This window comes from Tachysurus fulvidraco, chromosome 4, assembly GCF_022655615.1.
Source record: "Tachysurus fulvidraco isolate hzauxx_2018 chromosome 4, HZAU_PFXX_2.0, whole genome shotgun sequence".
NCBI classification, from domain to species: domain Eukaryota; kingdom Metazoa; phylum Chordata; class Actinopteri; order Siluriformes; family Bagridae; genus Tachysurus; species Tachysurus fulvidraco.
In genome coordinates, this window is record NC_062521.1 from 11,076,508 (window position 1) to 11,092,764 (window position 16,257).

Below are 16,257 nucleotides of genomic sequence, written 5' to 3' on the forward strand. Positions count from 1 at the left end.
TCAGATCTAGAAAGCAATTCAGGCATCAGGGTTTTTCAGTCTGCATTGCTGCTGTGTCTCTGATGTATTCATACCATTACAGTGCCCACCAGGTTGCCACTACAGGGTCAGTGTCACTAAGCTGAGAATGGTCCACCATCTAAATTTGTGGCCATCAGTTGTGGTATGGTGGTCAGTTTCACAGATAGACAAACTCTTCATTGCAACAGATTGTCTACTGGCAGCAACTGTGCCCTTACAACATATGTATATGCAAATACAGTATTATTATTTCTTCTGTAAGTTACCTATTAGGCTTATTTTGATTACCAAGGGCTGGTGATGTTTGCTGATTTGCAACACCTCTATATGTAGTCCAGTTCTTGGTGAAACCCATCACAGAGCTAAAAAGCCTGTGGTGTGCTTAATGAGTGCTGCTGAAGCATTGCTATGGAGACTGCGGAGGGCCTTTCATCACCATGGAGACTATGGAGGAGTGTGTGAACGCTAGGATTGTCTCATTCAGAAACGAATGGGGAGAGCTGAACTTAAGGCCAGTAGCTCTTCAACAGAACTATTCTAGAAAGTGTGACTGGTCTAGCTGTGTTAGAGTCAACTTTGGTTCAACCAGTGGAAGCTACATTGATATAACAGGGAACATGTGAAGTGCAAATAAAGACAAATGAATTTAAAAAAAAGTCAGAAAAGAACCTGTAGTTGCTATGCATAATAAAGCTAGTCGTATACTAGACTCTGGATTTGTGGTGAATACAAAACTCCATTATTTTCTAGTCAATATTTGCTAGGTTTAGACTATTTTTAACTTGCCAAAACACCTTAGTCTAAACAAGTTATTACTTTGATGATCAATATTTGCTGACTTCCAACATCACAGTAAAAATATCATAGTTTTTGGCTTTTAGACCTTGCTGTGAATAGAACATTCTTGGCAGTTATGAAGCGGTGTGCAAAAGGAAAAACACGTCCATTGCAGCATCATCTCTCAGCATCAAGCAGATTCAAGTTTCAAACATATAAAGTATGAAATGAAAGTAATAAGCTTCCAGATAGCATTTATGTCTGAAAGTAATATTCTAACAAGAGCATTGCCTGTGTGTGCGTGTGTGTGTGTGTGTGTGTGTGTGTGTGTGTGTGTGTGTGTGTGTGTGTGTGTGTGTGTGTGTGTGTGTGTGTGTGTGCGTGTGTGTGTGTGTGTGTACAGTATGCACTGTACATACTCTCTTATCCACAGAATTTATACAGCTGAGCAATTGATGGTTAAGGGCTTTGCCCAGGGGCCCAGGAGTAACAGCTTGGTAGCCCTGGGATTTGAACTCACAACCTTCTGATCAGTGGTCCATGCACTGGTGTGCAGTCTATCTGCGTAGTGTATGTATTTATAATGAAAACTAAAGTATTACAATAAAGCAATATCGCATACTTCACTCACTTTTAGTAAGTTTATTCTGATCAGGGTCACAGTGGATCCACAGTTTATACCAAACAAGACTGGGTATAAGGCATGATCACACCCTGGATCAAATGCTAATCCAACACTGCACACCATGCATACACACACTGACACACAGGGCCAGATTATCTTAGGCAATCCACCTAGTGAAACCAGACAATGCGGAGTAAACCCACACAGACACAGAGACTCCATACAGACAGTAATGTGATCTCAGGATCAATCCCGGGACTCTGGAGCTGTGGAGAAGCAACACTAACCACTGCACTATCACACCACTATGCAATGAGGAGTGTACTTCAGGAATGATAAAACAAAGAATCTACCTTTCTTAAATCAGAATCAGAATCAGAAAAAGCTCTATTGCCAGGCATGTTTTCACATGCGAGGAATTTGTTTTAGTTACAGTATTCTGATAAAAAAGATGCAAAAGAACCACAGGCAAACACTAGACACATTTTACTGCCTAATTCATGCAACCCATTTAAACCTCATTGGTAGTGATAATACACACATAACAACGTTTTTTTCCCCTCAAAAATATTCATGAATTGTTTTGTTTACTACAAGAACAGTATTTATTTGTGGGTTTAACTTTGTATTCTGTCTATTGAGGGGCCCTTAATCATGCCTGCTCTAAGGGCACCATAACATGGCAGAACCTGAGCCCTGACCCCTACTTCCTAACAAGTCGGCTTATGCAAGAAAATTATTCCACTGTATTGTAATGTAGTCAAATACACAATATACATTTCCATTTTTTAATCAAAGCAAATCTGAATATTTGTGTACAAGTACCTCAGGGATATTCTATACCAATTTAATATGATAACATAGCCAATATAATAAGATAAATCTAATAAATGTTCTTTGAATAAGCTAGCAAAGAGGAATGTAGAATCAATTTCCCTTAACCAGATGTCCACAAAATCAACTTCTAGATGAATTTGATATTCATGGTGTGTACAGAAAATTTACATTTACAGATGTTTTCAACCGATGAGATTTACAACTGATATCATATAGAATGCACACAAGCATCTGATCTGTTGGATATTAAAGTTCTCTCTGGCAGCCCTGGGATTTAAATACAAAACCTAATTGCTGACCATTGTGTTAAGCACTGAGCATAAATGTAGCCTTAAGTATACCACTCTAATTATTTAATATACTTAGTTCATTCATTTTCAGTAAGCTCTTTATCCTGGTCACAGTTGTGATACCTCCCCTGATGATGAGATGGAGACACGGTCCGGATGAGATGACAGTTTATGACAGGAAACATTGTGCACAAAGGCGGGTACACACGCACACACACACATACACACACATACACACACACAGACACACACACACACTCATTTACACCTAATGAACACAGCCAATCCAATTACTTGGGAAGGTTTTGTAAGTTGGAAGGCAGAGTAGCTTCACAAAGAGCATTTAATAACGAATATACTTATTTTAAAAAGGTTTTGAAAACGTTATCATCTTTAGTAGAGCAATAAAAGTTTTATTAACCCACAGTCTCAACATTAAAACATACTCTAACTAGAAATATATATTAAAAAAGAAACCCAAAAGCTCATATGCAAAGGTTTTGAGGAGAGCTATTTGGAGTCAAGAGGAAGCACACAGACTCTTATAATAATATAATCAAAGACTTACTTTACAGCTTACTTTAAAGTCAAGCATAAGCATGTTTTTTTGTGCCTGGTCATTATATATTAGTATTGTTTAACTAAAAAACTGCTTAAAAGGCACTAGACAAGCCATTAACCCCTTCATTACTTCACTAGTGTCATGTGCTGAGAGTTTAAAACAGATTCATGAGCTGTAAAGGCTTTTTATTTAAAGGGCAGGCAGACAAATCAACAGATCATGACACCTAGTTAGCTAGAAATGTTCTTGATAACTAACTAACTATCTATCTAACTGTTTGTAATAGTAGTGTAAAATAAATAAAGAAGAAGAAGAAGAACTATAGGTGACCTTAAGCACATAAACCTTTATAAAGGATAATGAATGATGAGTAATAAAATGTTGTTTTAATTGCTAATAAATTTCTTGGTAGTTAGCTAGAAACATTCATGCTAACTATTATCCCAGAAATTAAACAACATTCTAACATAATTTTGCCCCGTGGGCAAACATTAGGCCGCCATGACCAACAACCTTTCAGCTTTCCACCTTAAATTTACTTTATAACATGAAACAACATCATTAGATATTATCTTATTGTTAGAAAAAGTGTCCTTTACGTGCGAATATTGACAGAACATCGAACAGGGAGGTTCAACATAGAAATCTGAAATAGATGCTGTGGTGTGTTTGTGTGTGTGTGTGTGTGTGTGTGTGTGTGTGTGTGTGTGTGTGTGTGTGTGTGTGTGTGTGTGTGTGTGTGTGTGTGTGTGTGTGTAAATCAGATAGATCACTCAGATAAATCAAGAAATAAATCTGGCCTCTAGAATTTCCTTTAGATTATCTAATGTTTACATGATGTAATTATGAGGATGTGAAACCTGAACTAAGACCAGGAGTCAGACTCTTGAATCATAGCAGCACCACCTACTGGCTAATGATTGCCTTATTTAAAGAACATCTCAAGTCGAGTCAAGTCAAGAAGCTTTTCTTGTCATCTCACCCATATATAGCTGACGCAGTTCTACAGTGAAATGAAACAACGTTTCTCCAGGAACATGGTGCTACAAAAGACGACATAAAGCTACACATCATTTTAGCATGGATTAAAACAACAACAACAACACCAACAACAACAACAACAACAATAGAGAGGTGAAAACAACAACAAATAATTTCTGGAACTAATAGATTTGAATAATATAAAAATTGAATTTTGCCTCAAAACAGTTTTTCACCATTATTTGCGAGGAACCTAAAAGTCTAGAAGCAGTATGTGTAGACAATATCTGTGCAATATGGGAGGATAGTCCATTTAGGGCTTTAAAAGCATTCAATAAACAATGAAACTCGAATGTTAATACTAAAATGAACTGGAACTGAAATAAGAGAAGCTAATGATATTTGTTGAATATCTTCTTGAAAGTAGACAAGCTACAACATTTTAAACTGACCGATTTCAGAACGCTACAGTACAATAATCTTGACGGATGTAAATAAAAGCATAAATATCATTTTTAAGATCACATTAAATATTTAATAGAAATATTTTCATATTTTCTTGATTATTTGTGAGGCATTTAAAAAGTGCTTATTTTTTATTGAATATTATTATTTATTTATTTTTTTACTTTAGCTCTTGGACTTGAATCTATAGAAACCATAGAAAGTTTTCTGCTATAACTACTGTGTCAAGGTGACCTGAACATTATTGCCTAATGATGAATAAAATAGCCCTGCTGTCTTGATCTTCAGAGGTCCTTTTAGAGAGAGTTCATCTGGAAGAAATCATTTAAGAGAGCAATGCTGTCTTTCCCCTGAGTATACACTATGCCACCTCTGACTTTCCTGGATATTTGATGCCCATTGATTTCCATGAGAAAACAAGCGGAATTTGTTTATCTGCCTGGAAACCCAGAGAGCACCAGTATATCAACTACATATATTCACTTATTTTTCAACTTACTCTAAAAGTTCTTATTCCCTATTTATTCTATTGCTTTGGTATTTACAGTGGATCTAAAAAAAAAGTCTACAAACTCCAAAGTCTACACTACTACAATGGCAGGATTTTGTGATTGAAACTGATATCTTATGTATCACCAGCGAGGCTCAGCCATTGTACTGAGGCTGTGATGACCTTTGTGTTTCCCAAATGCAGAAAACTTGATGCATAATTGTTGATCAATCAATTGTTGATTGTTGATTATCAGAGGTTAAAACCCCAGCACTACCAAGCTGCCACTGTTGGGCCTTTGAGCAATGGCCTTTAACCTTCTCTGCTTGATGGGTGCTGTACCATGGCTGACCATGTGCTATGACCCCTGCTTCCAAAGCTTGGATATGATCAGAAATGAATTCCACTGTGCTGTAATGTAATGTGTGGCAATAATAAAATGTTCTTCTAATATGACATAGCAACCAACAAATCCAAGTAAAAAACAAATAGAAACATTTTAACCTGGGAAAAAGAAGCAGATTTGTATTTCGAACTATCATGATTCCTTGAATAAAATAAAGAAAAGCCTCATTTCCAGGTGAAGAGAAGCAGATTATAGCAAGATCCTCCCTGTGTCATGCTTCACTGTGGGTATCTTGTTCTATGGGTCTTGTTTTTGTACCAAACATATCTTTTAGTATTATGCCCAAAAAGTTCTACCTTGGTCTCAGCAAGTCATTACACATTTTGACACATGGTTTGTGTTTTTGCTTTTTGTTTTTTTTTATGAGAAAGTGTTCTCAGACGTGTGCCAGAGATGGTTGCCACATGCAGGGAGTGACCAGCACTTGCCAGACATTCCTGCAGTTCCTTCAATGTTGTCCGTATGTCTCTTGGCAGCCTCTCTGATACATTGTGTCTCGTCCATTTTAAAAGGACGTGCTGTTCTTGGTGAGATCACTGTAGTGCCCCATTTTCTCCACTTAATGATGATGGTCTTTATAGTGCATTATAGTACCTCTCTCCTGATTGATACCTTTTAAAATCAAGATCCTGTACATTCTTTGTAAGCTCTGTCTGTACCATCATTTCAGAAGTCAAATCAAAGCAAGAATATTTCAAGGAAATCCTACAGAAACCGCTGATTTTTATATGTGGTAATGTGCATCAGTTTGCTTTGGGTGACTATGACCCTCTCACTATTAAACCAGTTGTCCTTCCTTGGTTCCTCTTAAGTATTAACCACGGCATACTGGGAACACTATACATTTACATTTATGACATTTGGCAGACTCCCTTATCCAGAGTGATGAACAAAAGTTCTTTGAAGTCTCTATTAATGAATATATTAACTCTGGTTCACTAGGTTACAGACTTAGATACTATCAACCTTAAACTCTGTTCAGGGTTTTTGTTGGGTTTTTTAATATAAACCTAAAACAAACAGGGAAAATAAGAATCAGTTGTTCAGACATCTAGAGGAAGTTCATTCCACCACCTTCGGTGCCAGAACAGAAAAGAGTCTTGCTGTATACCTACATCTTACCCGGAGAGATGGTGGGACCACTCGAGCAGTGCTGGTAGATCTGAGGGAGTGAGTTGCAGTGTGAGCAGTGACAAGATCTTTAATGTAAGAAGGAGCTGGTCCGTTTTCTGCTTTGTAGGCAAGCATACAGCTTTCCTAAATCTGATACATGCAGCTACAGGAAGCCAGTGGAAGAAGCAAAGCAGCAGTTTCAGTAAACTGTTGTGATACCTCCCCTGATGATGAGATGGAGACACGGTCCGGATGAGATGCAGTTTGTGAGAACTTAGGCAGGTTGAAAGCAAGACATGCAGCTGCATTTTGAATAATTTGCAGAGGATGAATTGTGTTGTGTCTTTACAAGAGATGCCCTGACCCAGTTGTCTAGCCATTACAATTTAGCCCAGATCCTTACGATCCCTATTTATCCTGCTTCCTGAGAGAGAGAGAGAGAGAGAGAGAGAGAGAGAGAGAGAGAGAGAGAGAGAGAGAGAGAGAGAGAGAGGGGATTGGCTTGTTAATTGTGCAAATTCTGAGGATCCAATAAGTTCTCTGTTGGTGTGTAATAAAGCATTGCATTTTCTCAACCTCCTAATAAATCCCAGTCTTTAACTGTGACACTTCACAAGTTCACCAGTTTCTACTTTAACATATTTCAAGGCAGTGTGTACTTGGGGCATTATAAGATCGAAGAAGGTGTGCGTGTGGAACCTCATATGTGTGTAGCATTGGTTGTGTGATCTAACAGTAGCTGACAGGAAGGTTGGAGGGCACTCTCTGGGGTCCTAAGGCTGGGACTACTGCATGCCACATTACAGCAGAACTGTTCTCTGCCCTGCTGAGCAAACAATTAACACACAGCACAAGACACAATCCATCCAGTAGGTGTTTGTGTGTGACTTGGAATAAAAAAAGATTATTAATTTACTACTAGTATTTTCTTTTTGACTGTGTGCTAATCGAGATGGAAAATACAGTAAAAATAAATAAATAAATAAATAAATAAGCTTCTGCTTTTAATGGAACTGAACCTGATCCACTTTCTTAATAGAGTTTAATTACTTTTAGGTATTGTAGATACTGTTGTTTTTTTTGTTTTTTTTAATTTCTTTTTCTTTTCTTTTTTCTTTTTTCTTTTTTTTTATAGATATTGTGGTTTTGGGTGATTGACAAGATTGGCACCACTCTCCAGTAAAAAGGTCACAGAATTGCTGAGTATTATAATAAATGCACTACAATTCATAGGAATGCTTCTGGTCAGGAACAGACTGATTCTACATTAAAAATATCCTTTAAGATGTTCATTTCTTTCATGTATATTGAAATGAGTCTTCAATCTTGTGTATTGAATATTTAAATAGTGCTCTGTGATGGATTATTGTCCCATTTTCCCAGTCAATGATCTCAGGAATGGCAATGAATCACAACTCCGACTAGGATAAAGCACTTACAAAGGATAAATGATTGAATGAACAAATGAATACTGGTCTTGAGGACTTTTTCCTCGATTTATGCCATAGACCGTGACCTGTTTTAATAGACTATCTTTGCTCATGTGTTAAAAGGTTCAAATGTGTGTCTATGTAAGACTGGGTTGGTAGTTTGATCTGTTAGTGCTTTTACATTTAACATGATGCCAGGCTTCCTCTTCTTGGTTTATTCATCCAGCTTTGCCACTGGCTAGCGATAACCTGAGCCGACAGCTGTGAGTCTGCTGAAGACATATTTATCTCTTCTCATTCTCTCAGGAGCCTCTCTTTCTCTCTGTGTTCCGCTCTGTGACTAAAGTGTGTCTCTCTTTGTGTGTGTGTGTGTGTGTGTGTGTGTGTGTGTGTGTGTGTGTGTGTGTGTGTGTGTGTGTGTGTGTGTGTGTGCCCCTGCCCCTCTCTCTCTCTCTCTCTCTCTCACTCACACACACACTCACAAACACTCACACACACACACACACACACACACACACACACACACACACACACACACACACACACACACACACACACACACACACACACACACACACATCTTCCTAAATACGTTTCATTGACATAATGGTATGCTGTGAGTGGTATGTCTAAATCTAACCCTAATATTAACCTCATTGCTCTATCATTCAATAGCTATCAACCAGTGAGGGTGAATGCTAGCGTATGCTTCCTCTGAGACACGTGAATCCAACCAGCCTCAAATTTAAACCTGCTGCTCATAAGGCAGCATAACACACTCAGATGTAAGCGTTAACCCACTTCTTCCACATACATGAGCTCACAGACACTCCTGATTGGCTGACATCACTATGAATGACAGATGACAGAGAGTATGCCCCTCCCACCATGAAAACATGGTCTCTCATGTCTGCTTTTTAAAATTACAATCACAAATTTTCACATTTGTTTTATAAACTGTATCTTTTAGCAAACATACCGATGAACATGATGTATGCAGTAAAACAACTAGTTATTTTGACAGACTGATATACAACCATAATTCAGTCTGCTGCACTAAATGGAATGCTGCTGAATAAACTACAAAACTAATACAAATGCACAAGTACACAAAACACCACAAACTTTTTGTCACAGGCCCCGCTGAGGAAAAACAGGAGGAGTACAGAACAGAGAACCAGTGTGTGTTTTTGAAGCCAAGGTCAGAGGCCGGATAAGAAAGATCGATGCCATGATTACTGGCGTGTGAGACTGATATTCACTAGTGACCCTGTCTTGAGATGTCTCATACAAGGAAGTCACTCTGGAGACACTTGGAGAGACTGCAAACTGGACATGACAGGTGACAGTAAAATAGCCTGCATGCTCATATGGGTTTTGTATCTGTGCTTGTTCTTCTGCTCTAAATAAATTGTCTAAATTTATATTGGAAAATATGATCATTTGGTAATATGATAACGGGTCTTGGATTTAATATTTTGATGTGAATTGAGTACGTGGAGATGTACAGTATTACAAGAAATGCAGTTGTGTGTATAATGCAGAATAACCGGTAAAGATAAAGAACTGGATTTGTCAATGCACAAATACAGTTTATAGGGTTTCTATTGTAATGTACATTGCAAGATTTTTTTTTCCAACAAAATGCACAAATTAAGAGAACATTTGCTGGCAGGTTTAATGTAACCAATAACAACAAATAGCAGTGGTAAAAGTTCTAGACATGTTACTACTGCTGAAACCCGAAATGTATATGAAAAAAATATCGACATGTATTATTTTCTTGTTTCATACACACTGACTGTCTACTTTATTAAGTGGAATCCTGGGAATTTATATTGTTATTTCATCAGCCAATCATGTGGTAGTTTAGTTAGTTTAGTTTAGTTTAGTTTATTAATTTATAAAGCACATTTAAAAACAACAGCCGTTCTACACCTTCAAACAGAGTTAAAACATATAGTGGTTGCAGATCTTAAATGAAGAGGGAGATTGTTCCACAACTTTGGAGCTGCCGTAGCAAAAGCCCGATCGCCCCTAGTTTTAAAATGTGCACGAGGTACCAAGAGAAAGAATTGATTAGAAGACCGAAGAGATGTAGGGGTAGGGCACGGAGTGAGGAGGTCACAAATATACCGGGGAGCACAACCATGTAAAGCTTTAAAAACATACACTTAATGTCCTGAAGACAAGCAAACAGAGTGGACATAGAGCAGTTATTGTTTTTAACAGGAAAATAGAATTGAGTATCGTCAGCGTAGAGATGATATGATAAATTATGTTTCTGAAAGATATAACCGAGTGGAAGCATATACAACGAGAAAAGCAAAGGACCCAAGAGCAGCAAGGAGCAGGCCAAGAGCCTCAAGTAATGTTAACCTCAAACATCAGAATGAAGAAAAGTATGATCTCTGTGGCTTTGACTGTTGGACTGCTTTGATGTTGGTGCCAGATGGGGTGGTTTGAATATTTCAGTATCTACCTCACGCTCCCTCTTCATTATCTCACTCCCTAAAGCTTACAAAAGGCTTCAAAAAACATTGTGTGAGCAACAGTTTAGTAGGAAGAAATAGCCCGATTAGTTCAAGCTGTCAGAAAGGACAGAGAAACTCAAGTAATGACTTATTACAGCTGTTGGGAGCAGAAAAGCATCTTGGCATTCACAAATCATCAAACTTTAAGGTGGATGGGCTACAACTGCAGAGGCAACTGCAAATAAAGAATCAGCGAATCCCCTTGAAAGCCTATATCGTAAAAAAAGAATCATGTCTGAAGAGCTTAAATTAAGTGTTCTAAAATGCAATGCAAAGCAATTAGAAGATAATTAGAACCTTTTGAGCAATTTCAGCCCTAGTTCAAGTAGAGAAGAACAATCAGTTGTTATATTACAGCAAACGTTGTCTGTTTTGGAGGGGGAAAAATGACCTGAAAGACTTGACACTAATCGTTGACCTGAGTCAAATGATGTAACTCATAGAACGAACAGAAGAAATAGAAGATGAATCTGAAGTCATTGGATGCCAAGAACTGAATGGAAAGAAATTATGTACAGACGCTTTGCTCTCTCATGCAGGAAGATGTATTTTCTTGAAGCAATGTGATTCACTACATTTTTTATCTGGTAACACTTTATAATAACAGTACATGCATAATATTCGAATTAATACTTAAACATGATTTAATGATTAGGCATGTACAGTACTAATCACTGACTATTGAAGAACTAACTTTAACTATGATGTGGGTTTTATGAATCCATGCATGAATAACAACCACCTTAAGTTCATGTTTGATAGTTGAAGGTATTAAGAAATAAGTATTATTTATTATAAGAAATAGTTAACTGCTTATTTAAATGATTTAAAGCCAAGAGACCTGATTGACTTAAACCAGGTAAGGAAGTCAAAATCAAACCAGGGACATCTAAGACTAAGTTATTGAATACTGGTTTTAAATGTTAGTTATAAAAATAATGCTAATGAAGAAATGTTACCATATTAATTTCATCCTCGTCGGTTAAAGATCAACCAGAGCGTGTACTGGTACTACGGCGGGATTGGAAAAAGAAACAGATTGAGAATGACGCAAAATGAGTTGAGATGAAATTATTCATCTGAATTATTAGATTAGATTAGATTCGATTTTATTGTCATTGTGCAAGGTACATGTACAGAGCCAATGAAATGCAGTTCATCTTTATTAGTATTAGTGCCTCTTTTTACACTAGATCATATTTAAGTAAGTATTCATTCAGATATTAGTGTATATTAGTGTTTATTAGTGTAATTCATGAACTTCTGTTACCTTTAATCATATTGTACAAACTGCTCAATATTTGCATTCATTCTATAAATAGTTGTTAGGAAGAAAGAAAAAAACACTGGTCAGTTATACTGGTGAATTTTACTTTATGGTAATGTGGACTGTCTGTTATGTCTGTGTGTACACAAGCTGTTTATTTGTAATCCTGCTCCATATTGATGAGTGTGGAACAATGTAACTGGTGTTGTTTCAAGGAAGAGGGTAGGTGATGTCCAGCATATGAGCCTAAAATGACATGACGGCTCCCTCCACCCCCACCCAGTCGTGACTGACATCTTCACGTCATGCAGCTTCAGTTCCTGCTCTGTGACCAGCCAGGAGCTATGAAAACACACTGGTGCAGGGACAGACGGTAAACTAGAGACAAACTGGACCGACAGATGTGGAGATGCACTGAGAACCAAAGGGCAGGTGGCTTAGGAGACAGCTGTCCACTGTCATGGCTAAGATGCTCAGCTTCAGGGTCAGGAGATTGCTGTGACAAACGGATGAGTGCGAAAGGTAGGAAATGAAAGAGAGGAGGGCTGATGAGGTTTGAGAGATTCCTCTAGGGAACCTCAGGAAGGGAGGAAGTGAGTCACCTTGGCACATGCATTGTGGGTCAACATAGTGAGTTCAGGAATGAAGGAGAAAGATAAAATAAGGCAAAGGTGACTCTATGCCTAGATGAAAGAAAGTATACCATGGATGGGATGCGAATGTAGACTGTGTTGAATGAAAGCCGACAGCTTGGTGTGCGATAAAAGAAAGGGGTTGAAATCGTTGACTCGGAGGCACTTTAAAGACGAGGAATAGGTGCTTGCAACAGTCATATATAGATACACACATTCTATTCCTGTCTATTTTCTCTCCATCTCTTCCTAAAACTGTAATAATAAATAAATAAATAAATAAATAAATAAATAAATAAATAAATAACCCTCATCTATGACACCCCATTGAAAAGCCTCCAGCTATGTTTTCACGACCCACAGCAATGCAGCGGCAGAAGCAGTGTGACAGTAATCTCCGTCCCTCAGGAAAGACTCAGACTGATAAGTGCCAAGGAGCGAGGGAAACCGGCTCTGTTAGTGGCATCTTCAGCGGAGCACGATGGAATGCGGTGGCCCTCACAGCACTGCCTGATGATGCAAAACGACACAGCTGACATTACACTCTGCTGCCAATCACGTAGAGGATCATGCTTAAGACTTGACTGTTTGCTCCAGCTGCAATCTCAACTGTACACTAAAGACTCATAAAAACTGCACTGTGTTCATTCCAGACCTGCTTTTCACAATATGAACCATAGCATTATTGGTGACTCAAATGTACTTTTTGATAAACAGATTAGTGCTGTTTTTAAGGGACACTTATTTCATTTAAGGTCAAGTTAAACAAAAGACTTGGAACCTGTGATTCATACTAATTCCAACACGGCTGTAATTATACTGTAATTATCTGTATGGTGGCTGGAAAATGCAGTACCTAGATTTATAACGGGGACCAAAAAGAGGGATTATACCTCTCGTGTTTTGGCATCTCTTCACTGGCTTCCTGTTAATATTAAATTTTTTAAATTCTTATTTATACATACAAAGCTTTTGAGTTCCACAGTACAAATTGACCATGTCTACCTTTACTCTCCTACCACTAACACTAAGATCTAATAATCTGCTTGTGCCCTATTTTTGTTTTTGTTTTGTTAACATACTAAGAGAAAAGGTAATGACGCCTTCCTTGAGATTGGACCCCTTTTCGCATATGTTATGTCATTTTCTCTTAAATCTTATTATTATTCTTTGATTTATGATGTCACATTGACTGGTGTGATGTTCTATGATGTTTTTGATCAACCATTGTTGAAAAATTTGACTTGACATGACATGACTTTGATCAACACTCTAAGATAAGATAAGATAAGATAAGATAAGATAAGATAAGATAAGATTATACCTTTATTCGTCCCACAATGGGGAAATTTCTCTGTTAAAGCAGCAAAGAGAAAGAAATGCAAATATATAAAAGGATAGAAACATAATATAATATACAGTATATACAAAACAAAATATCCTCAATATACTGAACACATTTAATATTGTTTGTCTTTTCTCAATGATGGATCCGGTAGAAACATTATCCAGTGTCACATTATTCAAATATTACAGTACTTAGTGCCAGATGCCTTGCTTTTTGAATCAGGGTTCTTCCTAATCTGGTTTTAGAGACTTTTTCTTTGCTAATGTCATCTGGCTTGATCAAAATCTGTATCTGGTTTAAGTTTTAAAAAAACAAAAAACAAACATGAAATTTGAATTGTACTGAAATTAAGATGGTTTTCTCTACATAATACAAACAATATGCAATTTTATATGATACAGAATTCAAATTCTTTTTCTAACTTCATAACACTTTATACCGTCTAGGTCACTGTTATATAACCATTCTAAACTTTTAGATAAAGTGGTCCAGATTAAATGTGTGAGCTTTTCATCCTGAACACTAAAAGCAGGAAACTTTGTCATTTTCAACAATTGAAGACAGAGACCATATTGCTGTAGGCTACACTGGAGAGAGGAAAAGGTCAGGTCAGATTGCAGTGTCCTCACCTTACTGTGGTGTTTCCGGCATACGGAAGAATAAGGCGAGACAAAGCCGGTTCCCCCCCCAAAAAAAGGACAAGGAAGAAAATTGAAAAGGACATTTTGAAAATGTCATGTAGCTTAAGGCTGTTGAGGTCAGAGGGGAGAGGAGTGCTGAACCTTTCATGTGCACTCTTGCTGAGTGGCTGTGATAGAGGGAGAGGGACAGGGTGTGAGAGAAATGTGATGATGCTGAGAACATGGTCATAAAATCAAGGTCAAGGTTGCAGCTGGGTTTCAGGCTGGAGGAAGCAAATGGCCTGCTCTGGTTTTAATATTGTTTAATATATATTAAATATTGCAGAAATGAATGACAAAGATTTCTTCTTTAAGGTAACATGGTGCTGAAAACTTTGCTGGAAACGTTCTTGTACAGAGTCCTTAAAGATCTCTGTTGTCATGATGAAGTCAGTTAAAAAACAGAGAGACGGTTTAGGTGTTGTACTGGTAGCTCCTGCTTCACCCTCCACCCCTGTCTGTTGGACAAGTTTAAATGAATATTTTTATATTTATTATATTTATTTATATTAGTAGATAATGCTAATGAAAAAAACAGCAATATACGACAAAAATGCTAGAAAGACAAAAAACGATAATGAAAACAAATAAGTGAAGTGAAGTGACATACGGCTAAGTAAGGTGAACCATACTCAGAATTCGTTCTCTGCATTTAACCCATCCAAAGTGCACACACACAGTGAACACACAGCAGTGAACACACACACCATGAACACACACCCAGAGCAGTGGGCAGCCATTTATGCTGCGGCGCCCGGGGAGCAGTTGGGGGGTTCGGTGCTTTGCTCAAGGGCACCTCAGTCGGCCCGAGACTCAAACAACCTTAGGATTACGAGTCAGACTCTCTAACCATTAGGCCACGACTTGCCCAAATAATTGATACATAATGTAAGAGAATGGATTCAAAATATATAAAAGTTTCCCAAAATAATTAATTATACAGCTATTTTTTGCATAAACAAGAATCCCTAAGCATGCTGTCACCTGCCCAGGGCATTAAAGTCACATACAAATAAATAAAACAACATCTGTACAACAGCTGTACCAAATGAGAACATAACATTATTTGGTGTGTGTGTGTGTGTGTGTGTGTGTGTGTGTGTGTGTGTGTGTGTGTGTGTGTGTGTGTGTGTGTGTGTGTGTGTGTGTGTGTGTGTGTGTGTGTGTGTGTGTGTGTGTGTGTGTGTGTGTGTGTGTGTGTGTGTGTGTGTGTGTGTAGTCAATTTAGGCATTTTAGGGAAGTTTTTCTTAGGATGATGAGCAGTGCTGGGTTTCTGCCAAATGTGCAAAGGCAAAAATTATTCAGATTTCATTTTCTCAGGCCAGAGATGCTTTCCATTTGTCTACTGTATCTCCAAGGGGTTGCATGGGTATCAAGGTGTGGGTTATGGTTAAGGCAACGGTAGCGCAATGGTTGACACGTTGGGTTACTGATGAGAAAGTTCAAGTCCTCAACTGCTCCAATTTATAAAGCCAATAAATGTATGCTATTCCGAATAAGGACTTCTGCCGAATGCTGTGGACTTCTCCAGCTCTGCACAGCTACCCTCTTGTTTGCTTTGGGCAAAACTACAATGACGCCTGGACTGTTTGAGATTATATTTATAAGTACCGATATGCATTAACTGGATTAACACCATAATACATAATGTGTTCCTTAAAATGACAGGCCTTATATAGCTGATTTCATCATATTTCTTCACCCACTCACCAGGGCTGGAAAACTGAGGTCCTAACAGCCATCCATACTCACTGATCACTGCAGCGTACAGTGATTATCTTGATGCCTGAGTGTAGAC